Consider the following 25,737-nt stretch of genomic DNA (forward strand, 5'->3'; position numbering starts at 1 on the left):
GCACTTCTCCAACATTTCCTTTATCAGGACTGAGACAATTCAGGCTGTTTCCCCTGAATGAAGTGCATGTAGCCCTGGCCAAGAAGTACTTCAAGCAAAATAAACAAAACAGTCCTTAAAGCTGATGATTTTGGAAAAGGGAGGGATATTAAGATCATCAACCTTTTATAGGAAGTAGAATTCAAGATTTTTATTTTTGTCCTGTCTCCATGGGAAAAGTATGGAGGAAAGCTGCCAGAAAAGCAGGAAGAATTTGTGGAAACTTTCTCACAGTGATGCATCCATGGCACAGGATTTTGTTGGGGAGGACTGTTTGGTTTTTTCTTTCAGACAGTGCTATTCTGCCAGAGGATGCCAGACTGCCTTGCCTTGATGACTTCCACTCGCCTTGATGACTTGTACACTTAGGTTGGAGGCTGTCTTTCTAAAATTCAGATTCTGTGCCTTCAAACTTAGATCTATACTAACCAGGATGTGGTTTTTGCTATACTATGCATATGTGCCACAGTGCTGGTGATACAATACAGAGTTCTTGTACCTGCTTTCTCCTGAATGGAGACAGAGCAATAATGTGGGCAGGTAACTGATCAGACTTTCCATGAGCACCACGGGATAACCAGAAAGTCCTCATTTGCGTCTTTTGTGTGCTTTTCCTGTTGTGTGGAGGTTTTGTTGTTGGGGTTTTTTTCTGTTTGTTTGGTTGGTTTTAGTTATTTTTTAGGGATTTAAATCCTAGCATTGACACAACTGAATATTTTAGCCAGAAGAATTATGTTCACACAGTGAATTGGCATAAATGCTAATGGCAGAAACCCCATTAGTTCCAGGGCTGTTTATACCATCTGTGTCTTGAGATCTGGAATGCAGCTATGCTGGCAAAACTTCTCTAGTGCAGATTGGGCTTTAGCTTTCCTCCTTTTCACATTTTCCACTTCTACTCTGCAGCTCTTGAGCATGCCTTTCTCTTTACTTCAGTTTCTTACTGCACTGCAATGTGATTCTCTTTAAAAGCAGCAGCATTTAGGCAGAATAAGTCCCAGCCTGCATGAAATCAAGTGTGTGATGAGGAGAGCTGTGGAGATAGAGGAAAGTACATCACGTGCAAGAGTTGTGAGGAGCACTTGAGGAAGTGGAATGGCTGGGAAGGAGGGCTGCTGGAGTAACCCCTGCTTAGTGTTTGCATGTGTCTGTATCCCACACTGGTGCTAAACTGCATTGACATGATACAAAAACAACGACTTCCTTGAAAACCTAAGATGCATCAAACAGCACTTCCACACAGGGCTGTGGAGGTCAGTGTGTGGGATTTCTGAGATTTCTGGCAGGTTTCCTTGGCTCAGTGTGTGTCTGCAGCAGTGAGGATGAGAGGAAGGCAAACTGGAGCAGCTGTCTGCCACCGGCCCAGACTGGCAGCTGGTCTGGAAATGACTGGTGCGTGGTCAGGACTGGGAGCCCACCAAAATCTCCCAAGATCCTATTTTGGCAGAGAAGGAATGTCTCTGTGGTCAGCTGCCATCAAAGCTTGCTGAAGAATTCCTGGAAACATTCAGCCTTGGGTGTATTTTTGGGGGTACAACACTTTCCAGAAAACTTGTAGCACCAGCACAGCGTCAAAAATGTCCAAACACAGAAACAAGGATTTATCTTCCTTAGGAAGCTCCCTGGATGTGCCAGGTCTCTTGTTGTAGATGCTGTGATTACTAAATCAGCTCTTCAGCTCTCTAATGCTTTGTGAACTCATTTTCATTTCTGATAGGAAAATAACAGACTGTCACACACAACTTTTTTCCTTTGCATAATTCAGATGTAGTTGTGACACTTGACACATAGCACAGATGACTGTGAATGGCTCCTTAAATTTAAACAGATGATTCAGAATTAATTATGAAAACCAACCTTATAGCTGTCCCAGGAATTCAATACAAATGATCATTGCCTAGGAAGATCACCCAGCTCCAGTTGACCCCCAAAATTTCTCATTGATAAAGCAGCTAAAGAATCTTGAATGATAGACTAAGGGAGTATTTAAAAGTTTTTAGTTTTCCTGTTGCTGATTTTTTTTCCTTTGAGAATCTATCAATGTTGGCTTTCTAAGATCTTTTTAAAACATAACATTATGACTATGAAAGCTTTCAGCACTGTATAGAAGTTTAGGTACAACTTTGTCCTAGGGATTCTTGTAGGCAGCACTTTAGCTCTTCGTTTCCTGAGTAAGAAAAACCTATGAAGTTTCAAAAGAGGGTTGTGCAAATCTAACTTTTAGATTTAGATTGTAATCATAACCTGAAGAGGAAATAATTTTGCAGCTGCTTTCTCCTTAAGTTGTATGCTGAGAAAATGAAATTTTTGTTTTTATATGATAAGAATGTTTCTTTGAAAACCTGGTGCACTCTTGCAATGTATTTCAATATATTTCACAACGACTGTTTAAAAAAAAAAACCTGTTTGACTGAACTTGCACATGACAACATGAAATATTAGTTTGGTTGTGAAAAGAAGCATTAAACAGACTGTGTCTAATTGCCCAAATCCACAGAATGCACATCAGTGCACTGAACTGCTGCAGGAGAGTTCAGAAAACCTCGGGTGGAATCTCAGCAACTGCAGGTTTTCTGTGGCCCCTGTAGTTTCTGAGAGAGATCAAGATTGTAAGATGTGCTTTCACATAATAACATGGTAAAAAGCAAGAGTAAAAGGACAGAGCAAAATGGTTAAAGTGCTGATCTTCAGAGACTGGAAGAGGCCTGGAAAAATCAAAGGTGAGCCCTTGCTTCTGTGTGATCTGGCTTGTTTGTTATGTATGGGAACAACAACATCATGCTTAGCACTGCTGGAAATGCTGAGTTCCTTTCTCTGGGTTGCTTACAGCCCAACTGTCACATTGGGAAGCTGGAGGATTTCCCTATGGACTAGAGCATGAAAAACTATTTTTCTGCTAGGAGATTGGAAAAGACCAAATTATAACGTCAAAGCTGTATGCTCAAAAATGCTTTTTCATTTTTAACCTCTGAAGCTACTGATATTTATGGCAAAAGGCTTTTAACATTTTAACATCAATGTACTGTTGATAAGCAATGAGACCTGTAGTACAGGTTCTGACATTGTTTGCCCTTGTGTAGGTACCCATGTGTATATTGCATCATATTTTTCCCCATCATTTCTGTGTTTTCTATTTTAAGAAGTCATCATTGAAAACTACATTTCCTTAGTGTTCAAAATGCTTCTTTGCTCTTTGAAGCTGAAGAATGTTATAGTGTTAACTCTTCTGGAAAGGAGCAATGAACAGATTCAGACAAGTGCCCACTTCTGTAAAATACCCTGGGTTTTTTTTTTCCTCATTTCAAGTTTTCCCATTTTCAGCCAGTAAATGCTGACATTACATTCTGTGATTATTTTTCCTCTTTGTTTCTTTATTCACAATCTTTCGGATGTGACTAGTTCATATATACCAATTATTCCCTTTCCTAGTCCAAAGGATTAGAGGCTTTCTTAAAAAGACACAGGTAGTTATATATGTATAAATCAGGGGGATGCTCTCTCTAATCAGTTGACCTAAGTATCCAAGGCTTCAAGTAAGACTGAAGAAAAATAGCAATATCACCAGCTGTTGGAACAGGAAAAATGGCTGTGGTTGCCAGCATCTGAAAAAACTATATGTATTTTTACATGGAAGCTCCATCTGTTTGTACTTGCTTAGCTCTGGGATTTGAGGTTGAAAAGTTCCAACACCATTAGCTGCAGTTCCTGGCTCTGCTGTTACTTGACCCCTACTGCAAGGTTATTATCCTTTCTGAAAATTCAAATGGATTGTTTTAGACCCAGGCAAGCAGTCACAGTATTTTCTACCTGCAAAGAATTTGAGTTTCTTTGTCTCTCTGTTTCTGATAATGCCTCCTAATAATAAAAAAAAATAAATCATTAGGCATTAATTTAGGCCATGCAGCAACTTTATCTAAAATCTTAGAACTGGTTGTGTGGGAAATAACATTGTATTATACACTTACACATTTTCTTTTGATTATTGCAGTATGACCTGGTTTGACCATAATATTGACTGTCAGAATTCTCTGTTCACTAGATAATAGCACTGGATGGAAGAAAACTGCAAAGACATAACCATTCATTCATCAACTATTCTAAGACCAAATTCAAATTTTAATTTGGAAAAAACCCTATAACAAACAAGCGGAGCTTTCTTAAAATTTGTCATTTGAGGTAGTGTTGTTTGAGGTAAAAATGCAATGCACTGACAAGTCATTGCTTCCCTATTATTTTCAGGCAGTAGTGGAAAAAATGCCGCAGACCTTTAAATACTGTGAAGGTTTATCTTACCTCAATTCAAGATAAGATATTTTGTAAAAAGTAGGTGCAGAAGAGCACTGAAGAAAGAAGCAACCCCCCCACCAAGCCTAAGAAAAAACCAACAAAACAGAAAACAGCAAAAACAACCACAACAAACCAACCCCCTAAAATAAAATTTGACTGTCTTACAACCTTCAAATATGGCACAGGATCATTAGATTAACCTTTTGTTATGATGAAAAGCATTGCTGTAAGATGTTTTTCAGCTGTATTTAATGGGATCAGTAGGTTTATGCTCCTTATTACACTGAAACGGATAAAGATTTTAATTTAGATAAATGGGTACCTGACATGGTCTGTTGTTGTGGGTTTTCTTTTTTATACAACTTCTGCTTTTATGTTGGCTTCTGACTTCTGTGATGATTAACAGATAATTACTTTTCCTGTGGTGAGCAGAGCTGAATTTGGGTGGTAAGAAGGAATTATGTTCTTTGTGTGGATGTTGCAGCAGGAACAGTGTAGCTGGTGTCCATGTGGGTAATCCTGAATAAAAGAAGCTGCATCTGCCCAGCTCAGAGAACCTGGCTGCTCTTTTTTGTTTGCCTCTGCCCGATTTAGAGAACTGTGTGAAAATGGGCCTCTTCAGGCCTGTGAAACAGATGAATCTGTCTAAATGCTAGAAGTTGTTATTCAGTTGGGAGAAATGGATATCAGTGCCAAAACTGTTTTGGAAAGGTCCCTGTTGGATTTCTGAGCAGGACAATACCAATCAAGCAACAGCTCTGGCCCCTTCCCGCCTCCCTGAACTGATTTCTCTCTTCTGTACCAGGGCACCTCTTTGCCACCTTGGCATCCGCCCTGCATGCCCAGGATCCCACGTACCCTGCAGTGTCCAGCAGCTGATACCAAGCAGGGTGGTGGGATCCCTGCTGTTGCTTTGTGAATGCTAAGAAATCACGCTTCATGAAGTACTAGGAGAGCTTGGTGAGTGAATGACTTCAGTCTGTAAAATGGACAATACAGCACTTGCGCTTCGAAAATATATTGAAAACTGTCAGCTTTGCAGATAGTCCTGCAATGGAAATATTGAATTAAGGTGTAAAATGCATTTAGGCTAGAAAGTATCCATAATCTGTTGTTCTTCCTTCAGTCTGAGTGCAGGATACTTTAATCACATCTATTTAATTTCATCCAAGGTTGCTTGGATGCCGTGGTGTGGAGTGCCAGCAGTGACCCCCATAAAGTTATGCTGCAGAACCACTCGAAAATAACAATGCTCAGTATCCACAGGTGTCAGCATGGTCAAATGGTTGCACATTGCTCAAGGTAACTTTTCCAAAGACAAGTGATGATGAGAAGTTTGGGGCTCTGAAAGAGTGAATGGCTGAAGCCTCAGGGAGCTGCTATCAGCAGGGCTGTGTTCGGGGACACAGCAGGTCCTCCGTTCTTCTTCTCTCATCCCCTCCTGTTTGCATAATGAAATGCAGCAAAAAGGGGGTTTTCTCATCAGATGCTTTGAACACAAGACAATTATTTATCAGTCCTTTTCCCCCAGTAATTCCTTTACAGCTGGGAAAAATAGATGCATTCCAGCCTGGGCTCCTTGCCCTGTGCTACTGATGGTCTAAGACACATTTTTCTATGTCTGGCTGAACAATTGCCAGATCAAGGCTTAGGGTCTGTAAGCCTTAATAGGTTTTAAGATAAGAACTGTTTGATTGTTACTTAATAATGTATTTTTTCAGCCTAATATGATTAAAAATATTTTACTGCCATGATAGTTGTTACAGAATACCCAGAAGGAGGATCTTGAGCTGTCTTCGAATTACAAGAAGTTGGTGTTCTTGTGGCTCTTCTTTTGCTCACATGTAAGAGTAGGTGCATTTGTAGGGAAGAGGTGCTTTTGACCTTTTTTTCAACTGCTGGGAGTGTGCCTTCTTGAGTTTTTGTGTGGGTGGGAAGTATGCCTGAGAAGGAAGCTGGGCTGCGTCAGTGACAGCATTGTGCTAACAGAAGTCTGCAGAATAATTGCTGAGACATCCGTTTAGGAAATTGGTGGCAGGGGGCTCTTCATTTGCTTGACTCTGTGGCATGACAAAGTTATTTTCCAGTCTGGAACTGAAGGAAATATTTGGATTTTTGACTTTCACTGTATGAGAGATTCATAAGAACAATAATAATAACAACAGCAGTTACTTGAGGCTTCTTCATCTCCATGTGTTGGCTGCATTGCAGTTTGCTAATAAAAGTGGTGTTATAGATTGCAGTGGCTTATATGTGGGAATAGGTCTTTTTATATTCTCAGTTCACCATGGATTATGTTTACTGCATTTGCACTTTTAAAAGCAGTTATGTAACATCAGCAAAAGGTGTGTCAGAGGAAAGGCAATTGACTTTGAAAAGTTTTCATAAGCTGTGTTATTAAGTATTTATCTATGTGTTCTCAGTCTGAAAAGCAACTGCCTTTAAGAATGCCACAAATGCTGTTTGGGACTGCTGGGAGAGCACTATTTGGACCATTTATCTATCAAAACATGAGACTGATGAGCACAGGAACTTTCTTCTGACAAGAGTAAAAATGTCAGTCTGAGCAGTTCTTGCCATTTCAAGACTTTGCTTTTCATTTAAAATTCTACTGCCATTTGATCAGAACACTAAAGTCTCACTCAAGTTCTGTGTCCTGTTCAGTCAGGAGGTTTTTTTAATTCCTTTATGCATGCTACAGATTCTAGAGAACTAACAATTCATTTGGTAGGGAGTGAGGAGTCCACATGCCTCCTTCTGGACGTGGTTTTGTGTGGTTAGAAATTATGTTATATTTGCTATAAAGAAGCTTTTAGTGCAAATGCTGTAGTCATATATAGGAGAGTTTTTGAAAACACAACAACCATACTGCCTATATTTACTGACTTTAGCCAAAAGTCATAGATTCAGCTGCTTGCTTTTCTTAAAGCTCTGTTTATGACCTGAAAAAAGCTCATAAAGGTCTCCTGTTCTCCATGAAACTGAATAAAAAACCTCATGCATAAATTTCTTGAGAAACTCTTTTAACATCTACATGACTTCCTGCATACCTTTAAAGAACATGTCATCTTGCATTGATATTTAAATCAAATGAGTCTCAGCCTTAGGAAGTGCTATAGCTAAATATCTAAAATGGAAATGATTTAAAGGAATTAAATGTGGTTAAATAGTATTTTCCTATTCTGCAATATTGCAAACAGTATGTCAGAGATTGTATTTGTTTAATTGTATTTTTAATACTTAGGCTTAATGGTGCACCTGTTCCTGTAGGCTTTACTGTAATTTTCCTACTTGTACATAAGGAGTTAATGAAATAAACCTTCTCTATCAAGGAGATGTAGCCCTTCCTTCAACACATAGAATTATGACACTAATAATGACTGACAATAGAAAATTCACATACGTATAAATTTAATTACCCATTTTTTGTCTTTGGACATCTGGATTGCCAACAACACATGGCACTAAAATTGATTTTTGGGTTTCTTTGTTTTATTAATCATTTAGATGTTTGAAAATATAAGCAGCAGAGTGTCTATGAGTAGGGAGAGAAGTTGACTATTTCCTGGCCCCCCATTTCCTTCCTTATCTACTAGAAACACAGACACCAACAAACTTAAAGACAAGATTTTTACCTTTTTGCTTTAGCTGCAAAGAAATGTGAAAAATGGGCAACTTAATGCTCCAGGAGGGGTCAAATAAGTACTTTCCTTTTGCTCTAGTGGCAAACGTGTCTGGAAGTAAAGCTGAGCTCAGTCCCCTGTTTCATAGAGCTTTTAGAATATTTTTCTGTGCAATTTGACCGAATGCTCCCATTTGGCTGCCTTTCCCATTCCATACCCCTTGGCAGCAGCGAGCTGGTCACATTTTCCCTGCCAATCTCTGCACAGTCTGCAAGTGGTCTGAGCCATGAGCACTGTCCATTAGTTCTGCAGCAGAGAACCCAGCATCAAATCCTTCCTGATGCATCTCCTGGGGAGCAGATTTGCTTCTTGGGTCTGCTGCTTCTGATCCATCAGGTAGAAATCCAGCCTAAGCGCACCGAAAGGTTACAGAGGACTTTGTGAGCTCTTGCTTGAACTTCACGGGGTGATTTATTAAGCCCGGAGAGCCATTTGGAAATGTAATGGGTTGTCTAGGATGCTGAAAAGCTGTCTGATACCAGGAGCCTACCATTAAGGATGACTGGTTTCAGCAGCATCTGCATTTATAAGGTTTTTTACCTTGAAGCAATTATGGTTTCACCCAGGTGTGGTAGTGTAGGAGGGTTTTTGAAGGTGCAAGCTGGAGTCCAGGGTGCAAGCACTTTGCACCAGTCCTTGGGAGCCTCGATGGGTGCACAGGGTGAGCTGAAATCAAATGCTGATTGATCCTGTTAATTGATCCATCACAATACCCCTGCCAAAAGGTGCCTCCTTCCAGGAGAAGCTATCCAAGTGCCTCAAACATCTAAAGCAGGGATTCAGACATGGCAAATCAACATGTTCACCATGACTTGCATAAGGATGCAGTGATTTTCTTAGTTGCTAATGAGAAAGAGCTGAGTATAAATAACTTCAAGACAATTTAGCTGGTCAACAGCTGTAAACTTCTCTCCAAGTAAAGCCAAAATTCCTTGACTAAGTACTTCTTGGTGTGCTTCAACATAACAAGTCAGAAATAGACTCTTGGGTTTTCTTCCAGCCAAGGCAGAGCTACAGGTGGAAGATCCTTTACATAAAAAGGTGTAGCTCAAGGATGTATCCATGACAGACAATTTTTGTAGTATTTCTTTCCACATCTTACATTCTCAGGAATTTTTTTTTCCAGAAACAAGAGTATGGCTGAAAATAACTGCCATAATAATAACAACTGTGCTTCAAGGGGCAACAGCCTCCTCCTTTTCAAATTAACTTGGTACTTAACTTGAAAGTTGATCCCTTTTGCATTTCACATGGCTGAAGTTAAACTGTGGCACATATTTGATTCCACAGCTGTTGGCAAGAGCTATGGTTTGGAAACAGTGGGACCAGAAAAGACACTTTTCTGCCAATGATGGCAGATGACACAGCTCCAGATGAGGCATCACCAGTGTTGTTCCTAGGGTAGATTATCCTTGCCACAAAGGGGTCAGGCATTATCCTTAGTGTACTTGGCACCTCAAAAAGCAAAGCAAACAGCTGAATTTCAGGAAGGAAAGTTGGAGTAATTTGTGTAGTTGGTAAGCTGCCTTCAGGCACATTTTACATTGTCACCTTCCTCTCTTAGGCTGAGCTTTTCCTCCATGCTTTACACTGAATGATCTTATGTTTCTTAGCAGAAGCTACATGAAGCATTAAACGTAATAGCATATTTTTTTCTGTTGGAGAAAGGTATCCCTTGGCCTAAGCTCCTGGTAGTGGAGAAAGATCCACAGCTGATGTTTATTCTGACACTGTGGTACCTTGCTTGAGTGTATGGACAAAATAAAACCTGTCTGTGTCTGTCTTTGCACTGATGACACTGGACCTGGGGACTGGGAATGTGAGAGCTCCCAAAGTGGCCTCTCTGTTCCCTCTGGGAATCTGCCATTTATAAGCTGGAGAGGAATGATGCTAGCAGCCACCCCTATTATAAATCCCAAAGGGATAAGCTTCAGGGAGCACCCTGTCTCCTTGTCAGTGCTGGTCAAAAGGATGAAATGCAGTCACTCAGGAGGTGTGTGGGAGTGACAGCTGCCTCATGCACCTCTAGCATGGCTGGAGGTGGTGTTTGTCTTCCAATTGCTCCTTCATCTGTGAACTGCAGCTTGAAAACCCCATGAGGAAGCTCAGAGAAGTGTTTCTCCCAGGAGGGTCTTCCGCTGTGTTCAAAATTTAAAAAGTACCATGCTGGAGCATTAGAAAGCAAGCTGGAAGTAAATTACAACAAATCAATTAGCTACAAGTGCTATTTAGAGAGTGTTTTGGATGGAAATAGGCACCTAAAAGCGTGAAGTATTCTGTCAAATCACTGAACATGAGGGTGAAAAATGGAGGAAGTCCATTTTAGTACACATGTTCAGCCACATTAATTAGACCAAAATGATCATTTTCTTCTCCTGGGAAACGTTGAGTCTGCACTCTCAAAAGAAAATCAGCTCTTTAGAGGGAAAACTCTGCAGCAGGTTATTGTATACAGACTCCACTTATGACCGTGTGAGATTTCACTACCTGTGTGTCATGCTCCACATTGGGAGCACTGGGGGAAAATAACATTTTAAACCAGAAATTATTTGATTTAAATGACTAAATCCAGCCATCTAATCCTTAATTGTCACCCTCCACAGGGAAGCAGTCATCTCTAGGGCAGAGTTATTCTCAGCCTGAAGTAGCTGTCTCAGTTGAGTCAAGAGAATTATGCCTGGAGGTGCTTATTTCTCCCCACTGATTGTAAAGGGAGCCTTGGAAGACTGACTCAGATATAGAAGTGGCCCTCTAGAGCTAAGGTAGGTGAACCCTGTCCAGGAGATCCACAGTAGAAAATCTAAAGATAAGATTTCCAAGCAGAACATTTGTCATGTCCATTGTGCTGTTACACAGTGGCCAGAGAACACATGGCATGAAAATTTCAGAGCTGCAGTGGTTCATCAGTGAAGATAACCAACAGAGCAGGGCATGCATGGAGCATTTTTTAGGATGTTTTTAGTAATGTCAACATTGAGATAACCTCTGATGGGGAATTTATCCCTTTGGGGTTCACCAGCTGTCTTTACACCCTTGTAAAAGGCAACTCAGAGGAAAAGCAAGAGAATTTAGGCTTAATCTCATTTCAGCCTGTTTGTTTTACTCTTAGAAGACAGGTGCTTTCTTGTAATACTTCTGTTATTAAAATTCTCCTTTTCCCTTTCTCTTCTAGCTGGAAAATTGTAAATGGTGCCACTTGGATTTTATCTCATTGGCAATAATCAGTTTCTCATAAACAAGAATATGGGAATATGAGATGTGAGGTAATGGCCCAGTTTATGGAACTAAAGAACTTACAGTGAGTCTTCAACAATGTATTACAGTCTAAATTTACACATTTTAAAGATGTACCATGAACATGGGGATATGCTGAGGGCCTGTGTCTAAAACAGCAAAAGTTGGCTATTTCCCTATATTAAACTATAAAAGCACTTCTGACTTCAAGGACATGGAATTGCAAGCTGCTAAATATACATATTTTTTGAACTAATATGTGTCTCTATAAAGACAATGAATTGTGACTGCCTTCTCATCTTGTGCAAAGAACAATAAGTCTTAGAAGGCAGAAGCTTTAAAGATTGGTACTTAATTAGAAAGTGTCCTAAATGAAAAGTCAGCGTTTTAATAAATTTCCTCAAGGATGAAAGAAATGTCTCTCAAAGGAAATTGCAGCGGATGTGTGAGTATTTGGGATCACTGGGGAGACCTTGGCATTTGAAGGCAGAGAACTTGAACTGTGAAGAGTTTGCTCGGTAGTTTTGAAGAATGTGTCTGTGTGCAAACACTGTGTGTGCATAACATTGAAAAATGTCTATAAACACACAGATATATAGGGGTTTTTATGCACACTAAAAAATCCCAAAACAGCCCCCTCCAAATACAGGAATAGGCATCTTTCCGAGTAGCACTAGTGGGTGGGAGAAGTGGTAGCAGAAGTTGTTGTAGGGGTTTGTGAGGAAACAGCACAGCCTGAAAGGGATAACTGGAGCCAAAGATGGGACCCCTGATTCCCAGGGCTGGGAATCCTGCACAAAATCACCCTTTCCTGCCTCCCTCATTGCTGGTGGGACTTCTGAGAGCTTAGTGCATGCCATGGGTCCTTGAGAAAGCAAAAGCTATCAGGGACGGAGGGGAGTGGGGAATCTCCTTCCAGCAGCTGTTCTGTGGTCCTCTTGGACACCACGGCTTGGTGTTCCCAGCCCCTGGATTCCAGCCTGCCTGAGGCCAGGTGAGGTGCAGCGAGGAGGTGCCTGCTCCCTCTGCCCTGCTGCCCCCACCTGCTGTGCCCACAGCATTTTGGGGAAGTCTAATGGGGCAGGCTCAGAGCCATCCTTCCCATGTGGGTTTTGGTTACCTCATCTTTCCCATACCAATACCACTGGGAGTAATTTCCAATAACTCTCACATCCTTCCTCCTAAGTGATCCGTGAATAACTTGGAAAAGCTCCTTTGGGCCATTATTTTAAACTGGCAGCTGTGAGTGACGCTGCTGTGGGAAGCTGGTACACAATGTCTTGTGCTCTCTTTATGACCCAGCTCATCCAATATACTGGTGCTTGCAATAGGCTTCAAGGGACTTTGATGCTTAATCTGTGTTTGAAGTCATGTTTGTTCCTAGCATTTTTTGTAACTGAACAATTACACAAAGTTACTTTTGGTAATGTAGGCTGCTAGACTGTCTTCCTGGTAGTTTCAGACCACTTAATACTAATTTTCTAAAATCAATCCAAAATTTGTTAAGCCAAGCAATGTCCTGTATGAGTTTATTCTTCAGTTCAGGTAGAAGTATTTTATATACTCCTCTGCAGGAAATGTCCAATTGAGTTGTTAAAATTTCTTGCCAGGTTCAAAATTGCATTAACTGTTTTACCAGCATAACAGGGGATTGTTGAAGAAACATCTGTTCTGAAAGGCTTATCAAATTTTTACTCCCTCATCATCAGATTAGTTTGTTGTCTTGTTCATTCAGTTGTGTTGCCTGACAATTTACTGCAATTTTCTGCTCATTTCTTTGACCTAGAGTTTGGGATTTAAAGGTTATAAGTACTAGGCTAGTAGGAAGCATTGGCTTAGTAGGAGAGATAGAAATATTTCCTGCATCATAGCACTTTTGATAATATTGGTAAGCAGAAGACTTTTCTTCATTATCAAGTAATGCAATGAATGTTTCTATCTGATAAGAGTCCTCAAATTGCTGTTCCATACATCCTCAACCTCCTGCATTGCAATGACAGCTTTGTATTATGGGGAAGGAGAACTTTGGGAGTTACTGTGCAGTTATTTTGTGTTTAGAATGGATGGCTGGCAGTGATTTCTAAGACCTGTACACCCAGAAACAGAGGAAGTTTCACATTTCACACTATCACTGCCCACCTTGCTGTACCTGAGCAGCAGCCTCTGAATGGCCTTCCTCAAACTGGTTAGTTCCTCCAAAATTTTCTCCCAGAATTGCCTGCCCTCAGGAGCAAACAATTAAGTGGGTGCTCTCAACCAACACTGGAATATTGATGTTAATTTTCCTTACTTTATAGATATATAAACATAGGAATATATATATATATGTATAAAATCTTGTCAGATGAACTTTCTGTGAATTCCCTGCTGATTTTGAGAACTACAGGATGATGAAGGCCCTCTCTAGACATTCTTTTCCTTAGACAGCAGTCCATTTCTCTAGAACTCCATCTGGAATAGTACAGTGCAGTGCAGAGGAGCAACATTTTCTGCAATAATCATGTTAGTTCTGCAATAATGGAATTGGTTCATTAATAGAATATCAATTCTCTAATTATCGTATTCTATTTCAAATCCCATAGACCTCATTTGTACAAGAGAGCTGATTAGCACAATGCTGCAGTATGAAGCTGTAACAGCACAACAATAAATGTGCTATGCATTTTCTTAGTAATGCCTTTTCTTGGTGATAAATACCTAGCTATTTTTAAAGCAACAATGGCAAGACTTATTGCTTTAATTTTTGTGGGAATTACTAAAGGATGAACGATTTCATTGATATAATGAATATAACCTTGCATACAGATAATGCTAAATGATTGGGGAAAGCAAGGTTATTTGAAAGATTTTGTGTGCTTGTATACAAAGTAAGGGATCCTTAAGGACAAATAAGGAGAGAAATTTGCTAAGGAAGCATGTTTTGCTGGCTTGATGATTTTCTTTAATTTGCTGGACTAATGTTTAGCCGATCCATTAGGTATCTAATGGAAATGTTTAAACCAACTATTTTTAAATGACATTTTCAGTAGTAAGCCAAGTAACTCAAGTTCAAATACAGTATGCAAATAAAGCATGTTAATAGAGTTCATGTGGTACACAGCAAGTTTGGAAACCCAAACTCCATCCCATGCATGTCTATGTTTAGAGCAGGTCAGTGCAGTGGTTCTAAATTTGAGCACATTGATACTATTCAGAACTAGAACAAAAGAGTGAAATAAGACAGAACTCACTCATTCTTTGAAAAAAATTTGCAAAAGGTCCTTAACAGAAGAAATCACATATCTTATGCTTTTAACAGAGCATAAAGAAATGTGGGGGTTGTGACTGACAGGTTTCAGTCTTGAAAATGGCAAAAGTTTGAACATCTTTCAGAAAAGACTTTGAAAGTAAGAATGGTTGAATCATTCTGTTTGCCTGTCTTTTCCATGATAGCCAGCTTGAGCTGCAGAACGAGATGTAGCTGTTTATAGTCCTTTTTAAAGGGGAATGGAGCACATAATGCTTTAAATATTTCTCTCTCTGGGGATACTAAAGTAGCCATTTTGGGAAGAAACAGTAAAAAAATAGAATTCTAGGTCTCTTCCTACTTCAGAGAAACCCTTGTTAAAAATAACCATTACATTTCTTCCTCAGAAACTCTAAAATCTGAGCAGCTCTGCCTTGCATTCAGATCACTGCAGTCTCAGCAAGCACAGGTGCAAATATGCAGCACAAAGGCCAGTCTCTCTGGGGATGCTGCTCTACTGTATTTCCTCCCAAGTCCCTCCTGCTTGTCAGACTGCACTTCTCACACAGCAATTTCTTCATTGCTGCATTTCAGAGGAGCGTTTAGAAGAGCAGAACAAACACAAGTGATGCCTTTCTGGAGGCCTCTGGGGGTAAAAAGCTGATGAATCACAGCCTTCCTCCCTCCATGCAGCTGGTGGTAGCAGCCAGCCCAGGGTGTATTAGCTGTGTTTACCTCTGGCAGAGATAAACTGGACATCCTTGGCAGCCTCAACGGCTTCCTAGGACAATGGGCACACTTGAAGTTCTAGCTGGCTGTGCCTTGTTACGAGTCATTAGGACAGGCAGGAATAATAACACAAATCTCTTGGAACCATCAGCTCAGAGCTTTAATGACCAGGTGGCCAAGCAGCCAGAAACTTCTACAGAGCTTGACTGGAAAGTGTTCTCTTTCTATCTTGGCCCTGAAGAATTGGGAGAATGGAAAGACCAGGTGCTGCTGAGAAAATAGGAAATGTAGAAGGTGATGAATGCTTCTTGTGCGTCCATTTTTTGAAATGTGATGAGACAGTTGCCATAGAAATGCTGTTCTCTGCTCAATACAATGGGTGCCAGTTCCAGGAAGCCATTGACAGCTGTCACAAACAGCTTTCCATGAATTTAAATATCTAGAGTAATGTAAAGGGAAATAAGACCTTGTGTTTCCTTATAGATCAGATGCTGTAAGTTTTGATTTTACTTAGGGGAATATGACTGAGTAAAGCATCAGCTCTTACACATGGTCTACAAAGTGAATGTAACTGCAGTTTGGTTTTGCTGTAAACAAAGAACAGAATATGTTTTCCAGAAAGAAATTAACTTGCATCTTTTAAGATTGTTTTGATAGACCAGAACTTGCAGTGATCTTGACTTACACTACCAGATTATAAAGCTATACAAATTAATTTGGTTTAGAAGACAATTTTGGCAGTTTGAAACAATATACTCTATAAGAATAAAGTGCTCAGTAAGGAACAGTTTTCAGCTGTAAATAGCTTAGGATATCCAAACTATTATGAATACAACTAGTAAGTGTATTAAGAAAGGTAATTTAGCAAGGAAGAGGCTTCTTAGTTGTTTTTGTGGCCAACATTGCTTATCCCCGTGGTGCGCTCAGATACTGCAGGAGGTAACAGCAGCTAGGGGAGAGCACCGAGCACGTAGTATGAGAGTTCTGGTCTACTTTTTTGGGTTATCACTTTGTTCTGCAGGCCTCAGTTGGAAGCAAACTCCTTTGGGCAGAAGTTCCTCATCAGAGCAAAAGTTGAGCTGCCTCAGGGGAGGAAGAATGAGCTGTACCAAACAGCCAATGGAAACAATGCATAAGAAAATGAAGGCTCTAAAAGTGTTTTGCAGATGGAAGAGGCAATTCATGGATACATTTAGTAGCTCATGCTATTTACAAAATTTTGGTGGTCACGCATTATGCTTGTAAGAACTTTATTATTTTATTATGAGATGAGAAACATGAAAAATTATTTTATGTAAGCAAATCCATTTATGGAAGACTAGACTCTGTTACAAATGAAGAGAGGGCCAGTTCATTTTCTTTACCCCAGAGCTTTCTGGACTGGAACAGCATCCTTAAACAGCCTTATAGTAATTTAAAAACTGAGACTGACTTAACTTTTTTAAAGAGACTTGCTGCTTTCCTTTTCTGATAGTTAAATTTGGCTATGCAAAAAGACATGCCTGTAGTAATTACCTGTAAAATTTATCTGTCCAGGTGAATGTGTTATGTAACCTACAGACAGAGTGCTTACTAAAAACTGCAGCTGGAAGATTGTTACTTTGCTTTTCCTGCACTGCCCTTCCAGTCTAAAGGGACCTCTCTGGCCCATCATGTCTTAAAAATTGAGAGTAGAATAGCTGCAGGCTAATTTATTAATTAACGGGAAGACTTGAGTCCATGTGAGAGTCTAGGTCAGAGATTTAGTGTTCCCTTTTCCTTTCCATGGAATCTGTCCAACACTATAAATTGCCAAAATATTCACAGCTACTCTGATGGGGAAGAAAGAGCTTAGCAGCAAGACAGCACCCAATCCCCCCTCAGGGCACAGTGATCTGGCACTTGTCTTCCTCCAAGGCCTCTGTGGATCCAGCAGGTGAGCATCACAAACTTCATCTCAGTGCTTCCCCCAGGTTCTGCTGGCAGGGTTTCTGGCTCTGCTCTGTTTGTTATTAATTCTTACTTGCAGAAAGGGGCAAGGAGAGCCTGCTCAAGTCCTAAGAGGGTAGGGAGTAAATAGTTCATGATCCCCTGTGCTAGAACTGACTGAGAATCACTCCGTGGTCTACAGATGCTGTACTGGGAACATGGGGAGCAAGGGGGTCCCAAGATGACTGGAATCCAAGGGGATTCAAGGTGCAGACCTCTGATTGAGAGCTGTGGTCATCCCTGCTGAAGGGACACGATTGCTCAGCACTTTGTGCCTTGGAGAACTTGCCAAATTCTTGTTCATTATAGGACAAACTTAATTTGGCACTACTGACTGCCAGAAGCCTGAAGTCACACTGAGGTTTAGTCTCTGTTTCCTGCAGCTACTGTGAACAAATATGTGCTGTCTGCTAAGAGCATCATGTACTTGTTCAGCATTAGACTTACAGACAGCTTTGTTCTTGGAGCAGTTCTTTTATTCCTCATTGAATAAGAATTTGCAAACCTATTTTTTCAAGATCAGTTCTGATCCTGTTCTTGCTTTTCCATCTCTGATTTGTTGAATATCGTTAATCTTGGCAGGATTCAATTGCTTGAAATAACCATATTGTCTACCCTGAAATGGCCTACTGTGAGGCTTCAAATTTGAGGGCTCTTAGAGCTGCAGATTAATTTACATGATGCTGCTAGCATTTTGAAAGTATTTATTTCAGTTTGTAAACATTCATGCTTTGATGAATGGCAATCCATAGTCAACAATCCTGCACCTTCTTTCTACTTCTCTGCTTTCACAAGCAGAGACAAGACTGATTTTACTCACACTGTGTGTGACTTTTTTCCTCTTTAAAAACATATATTTTCTTTCATTCTGTTGAAGTGGAGAAAACTTCTGCCACTGGATGTGTGGATGTGGCAGTAGTACTATCCACCCGTGGACAATATAAATGCAACCTCTCTTGAAAGTGCACCACAGCACGAGGCTGTCTCGTTTATGTCACTGTCCTTGGGAACCAAACCACTAGAAATAACAAGGATTATGCTGAAGAGGTGCTGCAAGCATGTCCTTCCTGCAATCCGCAGCCTGTGCAATGACCTGGAGCTCCAGAGGGACCTCTCCCTTCCCATACTGTCCTGAATATTGAAACTTGAACCTACTTGGACAAATCTCCCCCTTTATATGCTTGAACCTTGTCTTCTTATGTTGATTTCTCCCTGGAGGGAGATGCAGTAAATCTACAGCAGATTTATGGCTTTCTGTCAGCCGAGGACAGCCTGATACACTGAAACCACTGTGATCTCCTAGAAAACATGGCAAGGTAATCTACTGAGTCTTGTAGAGCACACAGCTGTTTTCTCTTAGAGAGGAGAAAGTCTTTTGGCTTGTAAAACCTTTGGAAATGAAGCATAAAGAGCAGTAAAAGTTGCCCAATTTCTGTGTTCTGGAAACTATGATAGATATTAAAACTTTAAAAAGTAAATCAGTTACCTTTATATCTCTGCCTCTAAGTCACTGGAAGGGAAAACATCCTAAACAATACTTACATAATGTGGCAAGATTTCTTATTCCCAACTCATTAAATGTTGTTTTGTTCTCTGACAACCTATGCCTCCAGTAAGAAATTCCTCCTTTGGGAATGCCACAGACTGTGCAGAGTGCAGGGCACAGTCCCTGAAGTGGGTGTGTCTAGGTCTGAATTTACAGAGACTGATATTCCAGCTGGAGTGGGTAGTGTCTTGAAAACCTCAGGTGGGAAGCAGATGCAGTATCACTCTAATGTCTTGGTGATGGGTTTGGAAGGCACTGCTACCAGCCTGGTTACAGCAAGAACATCAGCATTCTGAATTAAATTGGTTGAGTCATACCAGAATGCATCAAGGAAGATTAATTCCTGTCCAAGAATACCTGATGGGTGATGGGAGTTTGAAATTTTTATTTATTAAAAAACCAAATCCCAACAAACCCAACTAAATTAAACATCTCCCCTTTTCCTCTCAGCCAGTCCCCTGTCTGCTTTTTATTTTGCTGTAGCTCAAGACCCAACACCATGCATGCTGTGGTGAAAAATGTCACTGATATTACGTGAAGATAATTACTGTTTTCAGTGCTGCTTGGAGCATTTAATTTCATGCTCAATACAAATGAAACAAACTGCTTTCACAAAATAACTTCACAGTTTCTTCCCTTTGTGTTTCCATGGAGGAAATCGCCATCTCTTTCTGGATTATCTATTCTCTTCAAAGAATACTTTTATACTTTTGCTCTGGCTAAAAGTTCCTATGAGGATTGCCACTGACCTAAGGGAATACTCTAACAGAATTGAATTAGAGATTCTTTACTTTTAAATATCAGAAAGTAACAGAACAGGAGGTTGCTTGAAATCTCTGTTAATCTGTTAGTCCACAGATAAAGTGTTTAATGTTATTCATGAAATACATGATACTTGTGATAATGAGTGATTATTTGTCCTTTACCATTAAAGGCACAGTGTAGCTACTCGCTGTATGGATTTACAATCTGCCTTGCAAAGGGCAAGCCCCAAAGGGGCTACATTTCAATGAATTGGAAGAAAAGGAAAAGGACAGGTAGATGTGCAGCACTTCTGTACCTTTTTGCTTTCAAGTCCAGCTCCCTGAGTAAAAGGCCATCTCACCACTGCAGCTGATGGCTCTCAGCCCCAGTTTACCATCTCCTTTAATAGAGTTAGTGGTGATTGCAGGCGCCTAAAGAAGAACTACAGGGTGCAGTGTCTCACTCTAGAATATTGCTTCAACCTTAAAATATTCTTTTAAAGCAGCAACTTTTGACTTTTTTATGGCAATTCTAGAAAATTGTAGAGAGTAATGGCAAAGTTGTGACAAAGCCTGAAAGGCAACAAAACTGAAATGATAAGCAGGCATATAACTTAGAAAATTGTCTTCTTTCTCCTTTGGTGTCATAACAACTCTTTCTTGTAGTTTTGGTAGCAAAGAGATCATGAGATACAAGTATTCCAGCATGCAAAATGTTTCCAGGACCAGGTAGGGCTTCATCTATCTGCTGCAAGATCTGGAACCCAGATTGTCTATGGCTTATCCTAATTTCACAGGTAGAGAAGGCACAAGAAGGGAAAAGAGAGCTGACCTGAGTTTTGCTGTGAGCAGGGGGAGGTGAATGCTGAATTCTGCCTTAGGGTATGAGAAAAAGAAAATGGAACTTTTTGTGATTTTAAGATTGTTAGTTTGGATTCTTGGGCAGTAGATGGCCTGGTAGCTCAGTGTTTATCTATCCCGCACTGGTTTCATGCTGTGTGGGCTTTGCTAAACTATTGCTGAGCTTCTGCTCTTGTGCAGGGGCCAGATTTCTGCAAAATTATCATCAAACAACACCTGTCTGCCCCTAGGGGATCCTGTGTGTTCACTAAATCAGGTAGACTGTAGAACTTTATTAAGACTTAGGTCTTTGCAATGCCCTTGGTAGTTCATCACTGCTAAGCAGAAATGCAGCCTTGTAATTTCAGAAATGCCAGTTAGGCCTTTTAGAAATAACACCAGTAGTCATGCTGATAGATCAAGTGTGGGATCTCTGGATATAAGGGATTGCTGTTTATCATGGGATATAAAAATTTATATGGAAGGATCCTGTTGTGGGAGACTTTCTGTCTTGTGTTGAAGTGGGTTGGTCGTAGCTAGAATTTGGTTATCTGTACCAGCACGTTTTTGGAGTGAGAAAAGCTATTTGCATAAAATACAATAATGCCTCCCACCTGACATTTACAGCAGAGACCTTCAGCGGGAAGAAAAGAGTATTTTCCCAATTTTTACTACCCTTTGTTCATGGTGATATCTTTAGCTACAGCTTGTCTTGGTAATTGATTGACTTATTTAAGGTGCTGATTTATTTAGTGAAGGCAAAAGTAGTATTTTTGTCTCTGACAGTCATAGGGCTTGGAAGAATAGTCAAGGTATTTTTCCTGATCTTTCACTCATTACCCAAGAACATGTTTCCTGTGTACTAGGTAAAAACAGATGGAGAAGTCTGATTTGGTTTTTTTGCAAAGCTTACTTCATAGTCCCTAGAAACTTCTCTGCACAGGCCTTTTGGTTCTTTCTCCCTACAGTGGCCTCCCCATAAAAGATCAGGATTTTGCTACAGCTCTGGATGAGCCTTGTGAAATTATGTAGAAAGGTGCATGTTGTCCTATATGATATTGTGTGTAAGCCAGAACTGCAGTGTATGTATTTTGTGGGCATTTGTTCACTGTTTATAGTGCTTGTCTGCACTGATAGTGTGACAAACTCTGATGTTGGCTCAGCAGAAAGTCCTTCTGGGTTTGTGTGCTGCTGCTGCTTCCCGTGCTTCTGGCTGAACAGCCCCCTCACTTCCCTCTCCCAGCCTGTCCCAGTAAAAACGTGTGAGCTGCCTTTCTCACCCCGGAGCCCTTTCCTCTCCGAAGCACAACCACAACAGCATCTTGCAGAGGCACCTCGTCACTTGTAATTTATCCTTTCTTCCACAAGGAGCAATGATGCTAAGTCCTTCAACTGGGGATTAATCTTTCTGTCTTTTCCTCTTTGAGTTGCTGCCAATCAACTATTATTTATACAACAAGCTCTTGGGTGATGATGGCAGATCTCATAAGTCACTGCTCAGTTTCTGCCATACCTAACTGAGTCTACTGGCATAAATTCAAGTACGTTCAGCTACTTATTTCTAATTTGGTCAGTACAGAACAATTTTATCCCCCTGTTACTGCCCATACTGGCACATCCAAGCAAACAACCAACTGCCCCTTCACTTACCCCCTACAGCTGTACAGATCAGAAACAGAGGGCAGGAGTTACCGTGCTGTGATCTCCTGAGAGGTTATTCAGAAATGCTATTCTACCCTGCAGTGCTTAAAAACAGGAGCACTACTACTGAAATCCATCCTAGGAGAACTGGGTGAATTTTGGGGGAGAAGGGGGCTCTGAATTGCAGAAACAAGGGCTGATCATTTTGGAGATGCTAACAACGAGTTTCAGCAGTGTTTGTATGGAATGGCCTTTATAGCTCGTTCCTTTCTTTGCCTCTGAAGCTATTGCAGTATTGCTGATAAAACATTTATACCACACTAGTCCCAAGAGAGATGTAGAAGCAAGGAGACAGTGTTATTTAATCTGTGGTTTGCACCATGCTTTATTCAATTTCTAATATGACATGGGTGGTCAGTGTTATGTTAGTCACAAAGCCTTGTGCCAAGGTGAACCTTGGCAATTTCAGATGCTTACACAATGAATACTGGGTAAGTTGCCTGAACTTCTAAAACTTTCTAAGGAAAAAGCTCTCTTTGAGATGTCAAATCTTGTAGTTCATGCTTTAGGCTAAGTCTAATAGCCTGAAATACCTTCTCTTACTGTTTTGCAACATTCCTGGATCTGGTGTTATCCAAGCAATGCAGAAATACAAAAAAACCCACCACAAATATGGGAGAGGACTGTGAGGATTCTACTAAAAAACCTCTGTTTTCAAGAAAACCTCAAACAATTCCCTCCCCGCCCACTTTTTTTTTTTTTTTTTTTTAATTCTGGGCAAATATTCAGATTACTTTCCGACTAAATATGCAGTTTCCACCTCCCACAGTGGACACGCAGTGCTAGTTAAAAATCCAATCTCATTTCAATTTGGTACTCCACTATCGAAAACAATTAAAAAAAAAATACTGCCAAAGACGTGAGACCTGCAGTTACCAGTCATATCATGTCCAGGTCTATTTTGCTAACCATCCCCCATGCTTAGTTTGTTCCTCGGCCTGCAATAACCAGCTTGAAATTTACTGCTGCCATTAACTTGCTTATTATCTAGAGACTCCTAATGTAGCTGATGAATACCTGTATTTTGTGCCATATTGTTTTCAAAAGCTTTCTCTTTGCTTTTGCAAGGTGTGAGGCTGATCCCACAGATTCTCACTCTGAAGCATGGTTTTTACTATTAATTTGGTGAAACAGGAAAGACAACAGCGAGCTTTTCCTTCTAACTTACACAATCCATAAAAAGGCTGAAGAGATCTGAAGCTTTGTTTGCCCTTGCAAGTTCAGAGAGGTTCATTCACTCTGCTTGATTCTGTGTGGGGACACTTGTCTTCCTAAACCCATTAATAGTGAGACTCCTGTGGAGAGTCACAGAATCCCAGAGGTCTTGGTTGGGTGGGGCACGTGCAAGTTGCCTTACCCAGCCTCCTCTGTGTAGCTGGGGACTTGCTGGCATTAAAGACCAGGTCAGTCATGTATTTAGGAGTCTTTGTATTTAGGAGTTTTGAAAATCCTCAATAATTGAGACATTACAAGCTCTGTGGACAACTGCCCTGTCCTGCCAGTGAGGAAGTTTTTCCTAGTGTCCAACCTGAACCTATCAAGAAAATGTTTACGAATATTGTCATTCTTCATTATCTTGCCTGCCACTCTCAAAACCAGTTTGGTTTCATGGTCTTTAGCCTCCCTAATAGTATTTGCACTAGATCATCCTTTTTTCAGTCTGACAGATCACCCCTTCTTTGAGGAGGGAACAACCCCTGTTCTTCACCCTCTCTCACAAGCCATGTGCCCTGAGCCCTGATCATCTCATAAACTGGACTTTCTCCATTTTCTCCACATCCATCTTGATCTCACCCTTCTTTGCAGAAGTGGCTGAAGTACTGCAAGTCTGACCTGATCAGTGCTGGCTGGATTGGGATAATAACCTCTTGACCTGCTGGACATGCTTATTTTAATGAGGTCATTTGCTTTGTTTCTAACACGAGTGCAGTGTTGGTTTATATTAATCTGGCACCCATGGTAACCTCAGGACCTTTTTGGCAGGGCTAATATCAGCCCACTTGATTTCCTGCCCTTGCAGGTGCCTGGGGTTTTTCTTCCCTGAGTGCATAGCTTTGCACTTGGCTGTGTTGAACTTCATGATGTTTGTTTGCTCAGTCCTCAAATTTATGGCCAGCTCCCTTTGTGTCTGTCTTTTGTCATGTCAGAAACTTCTAATCTATTATCCTAGAGGATACAAAAAAATCACAGGCAAGATTCTGCTGTGATTTATTCTTTTGGGGAGATTTCTCTATCCATTAACTATAGAGGGAACCATGGAAGACTTATTGCCTAAGCTATGGTTGGCTTTTGAGTATCTTCAGCTTTAGTTTCCAGAAGTGAGAACAGTGAAACTACAGAGAAACTAGTATTGTGTTTTCTTTTGTTTTCTTTTCATCCTGCTGTGCAGGGCTAAGTCTGAATGAAATGGAGCAAGAGCTTTTTTTTTTTTTTTTTTTTTTTTGCTGTGATGTTCTTCTGCTTTGTATTCTATTCTGCCTTCCCAATATTGTGTTTCATCTTTAATGGTTATGGCACCCATTAAGCTGAGAACAGTCTTATGACTGAACCATCTTCACAGACTGTTAGCCTCATTACAAAACCTTAACTTAATGTTCAGACTGTCAGTGCATTAATAATTGTTTGGTATAAAATGTTGGCTTGCCTTCCTGCCTATTCTCTTCTCTAAAGGTTTCATTATTTGTAAATAGGGCAACCTGTGGCCAGTTAAACCAAGGTGGAGTTTCCTTGTTACTCTTCCTGTTAACATCTGATACACTCCGATTTTTCTTGTATTTTCATCAGATCTCCCTTTTATTTTATTTTAGACACTTTATTTTAGACAATAAGACCCAAATGGATATGTTTCTGTGCATATTCTCTTCTTTTCATTTTTATAGTCTCTCTCAAGGGTCATCTGCCTTCTGCTATTGACCATGCAGATATTATTTAGGTGTATTTAGCTTCTGCAGTAGTTTTAAACTTTAAGCCAATGTGTAGATTATTAAAAATCTTTCAGTAGAAATGCAGGTCCCCATGTGATAACTGATGTCATTCATTAGCAGTGTGGTGGGTTTGTTTTTGCCTAACTGTTTTGAATGGATCTCTTAGAAGCTGTTCCTATAAAGGTTTACAGACCCCAAGATGAAAAGAACCATTTTGTTTTATCTGATGGGAAAATAGAAAAGGAATAATCTTAGGCTGTAGCCTACAGTAGAGAAAGCCACATGGGATGAGTACATGTAATAAATATCTGGCTGATATTGCCTAGAGGATTCACAGCAAAACACACATTTGACTCCCTTTGTTCACTAAAGGATAAAGGGCTAATAACCAAAAAAAAACCTGGTTTTGAGAAACCACAAAGATCTTTCACTTTGATAGACGTTTTCAACAAAAACTTAAACATTAAATCAGCATGCCTCATTCTGTTCTGTCTCAACTTGGACCTGGACTAGGTAAGAGGGACAGTATTTTAACAGGGCAAGAGGGGTACTGTTGTTAAGGACAGCAGAAAAAGGCACTGGGCTGATGAGTGACTGACTTGCTCTCTCTCAGCTGTAGCAATTTCTCTTTTCAGCCACCAGCCATCCTGGACACAGCCATATGAAAAGCCCACTGCTGAGGGGGAGTGAGTGTGACATTCTCTTCTGTGGAACTCTGAGCTAAATTAGCACAGTCCTCCTCCCCCATTTCTTCCTTCATGGATTGCAGTGCTGTGGCTGTATTAATAAGGCACCAGCCCTGTGGAGTATGTCATTC

General features: G+C 40.5%; 1 protein-coding gene across 3 annotated transcripts in view; it reads right to left on the reverse strand.

Moving 5' to 3' along the window:
* Positions 1–25,737, reverse strand: part of HTR1F (5-hydroxytryptamine receptor 1F) — a 105,567-nt gene that overhangs the window by 12,878 nt on the left and 66,952 nt on the right. The window lies entirely within an intron of this gene.

The sequence above is a fragment of the Motacilla alba genome, chromosome 1 (genome assembly GCF_015832195.1).
Source record: "Motacilla alba alba isolate MOTALB_02 chromosome 1, Motacilla_alba_V1.0_pri, whole genome shotgun sequence".
In the NCBI taxonomy this organism is placed as follows: Eukaryota; Metazoa; Chordata; class Aves; order Passeriformes; family Motacillidae; genus Motacilla; species Motacilla alba.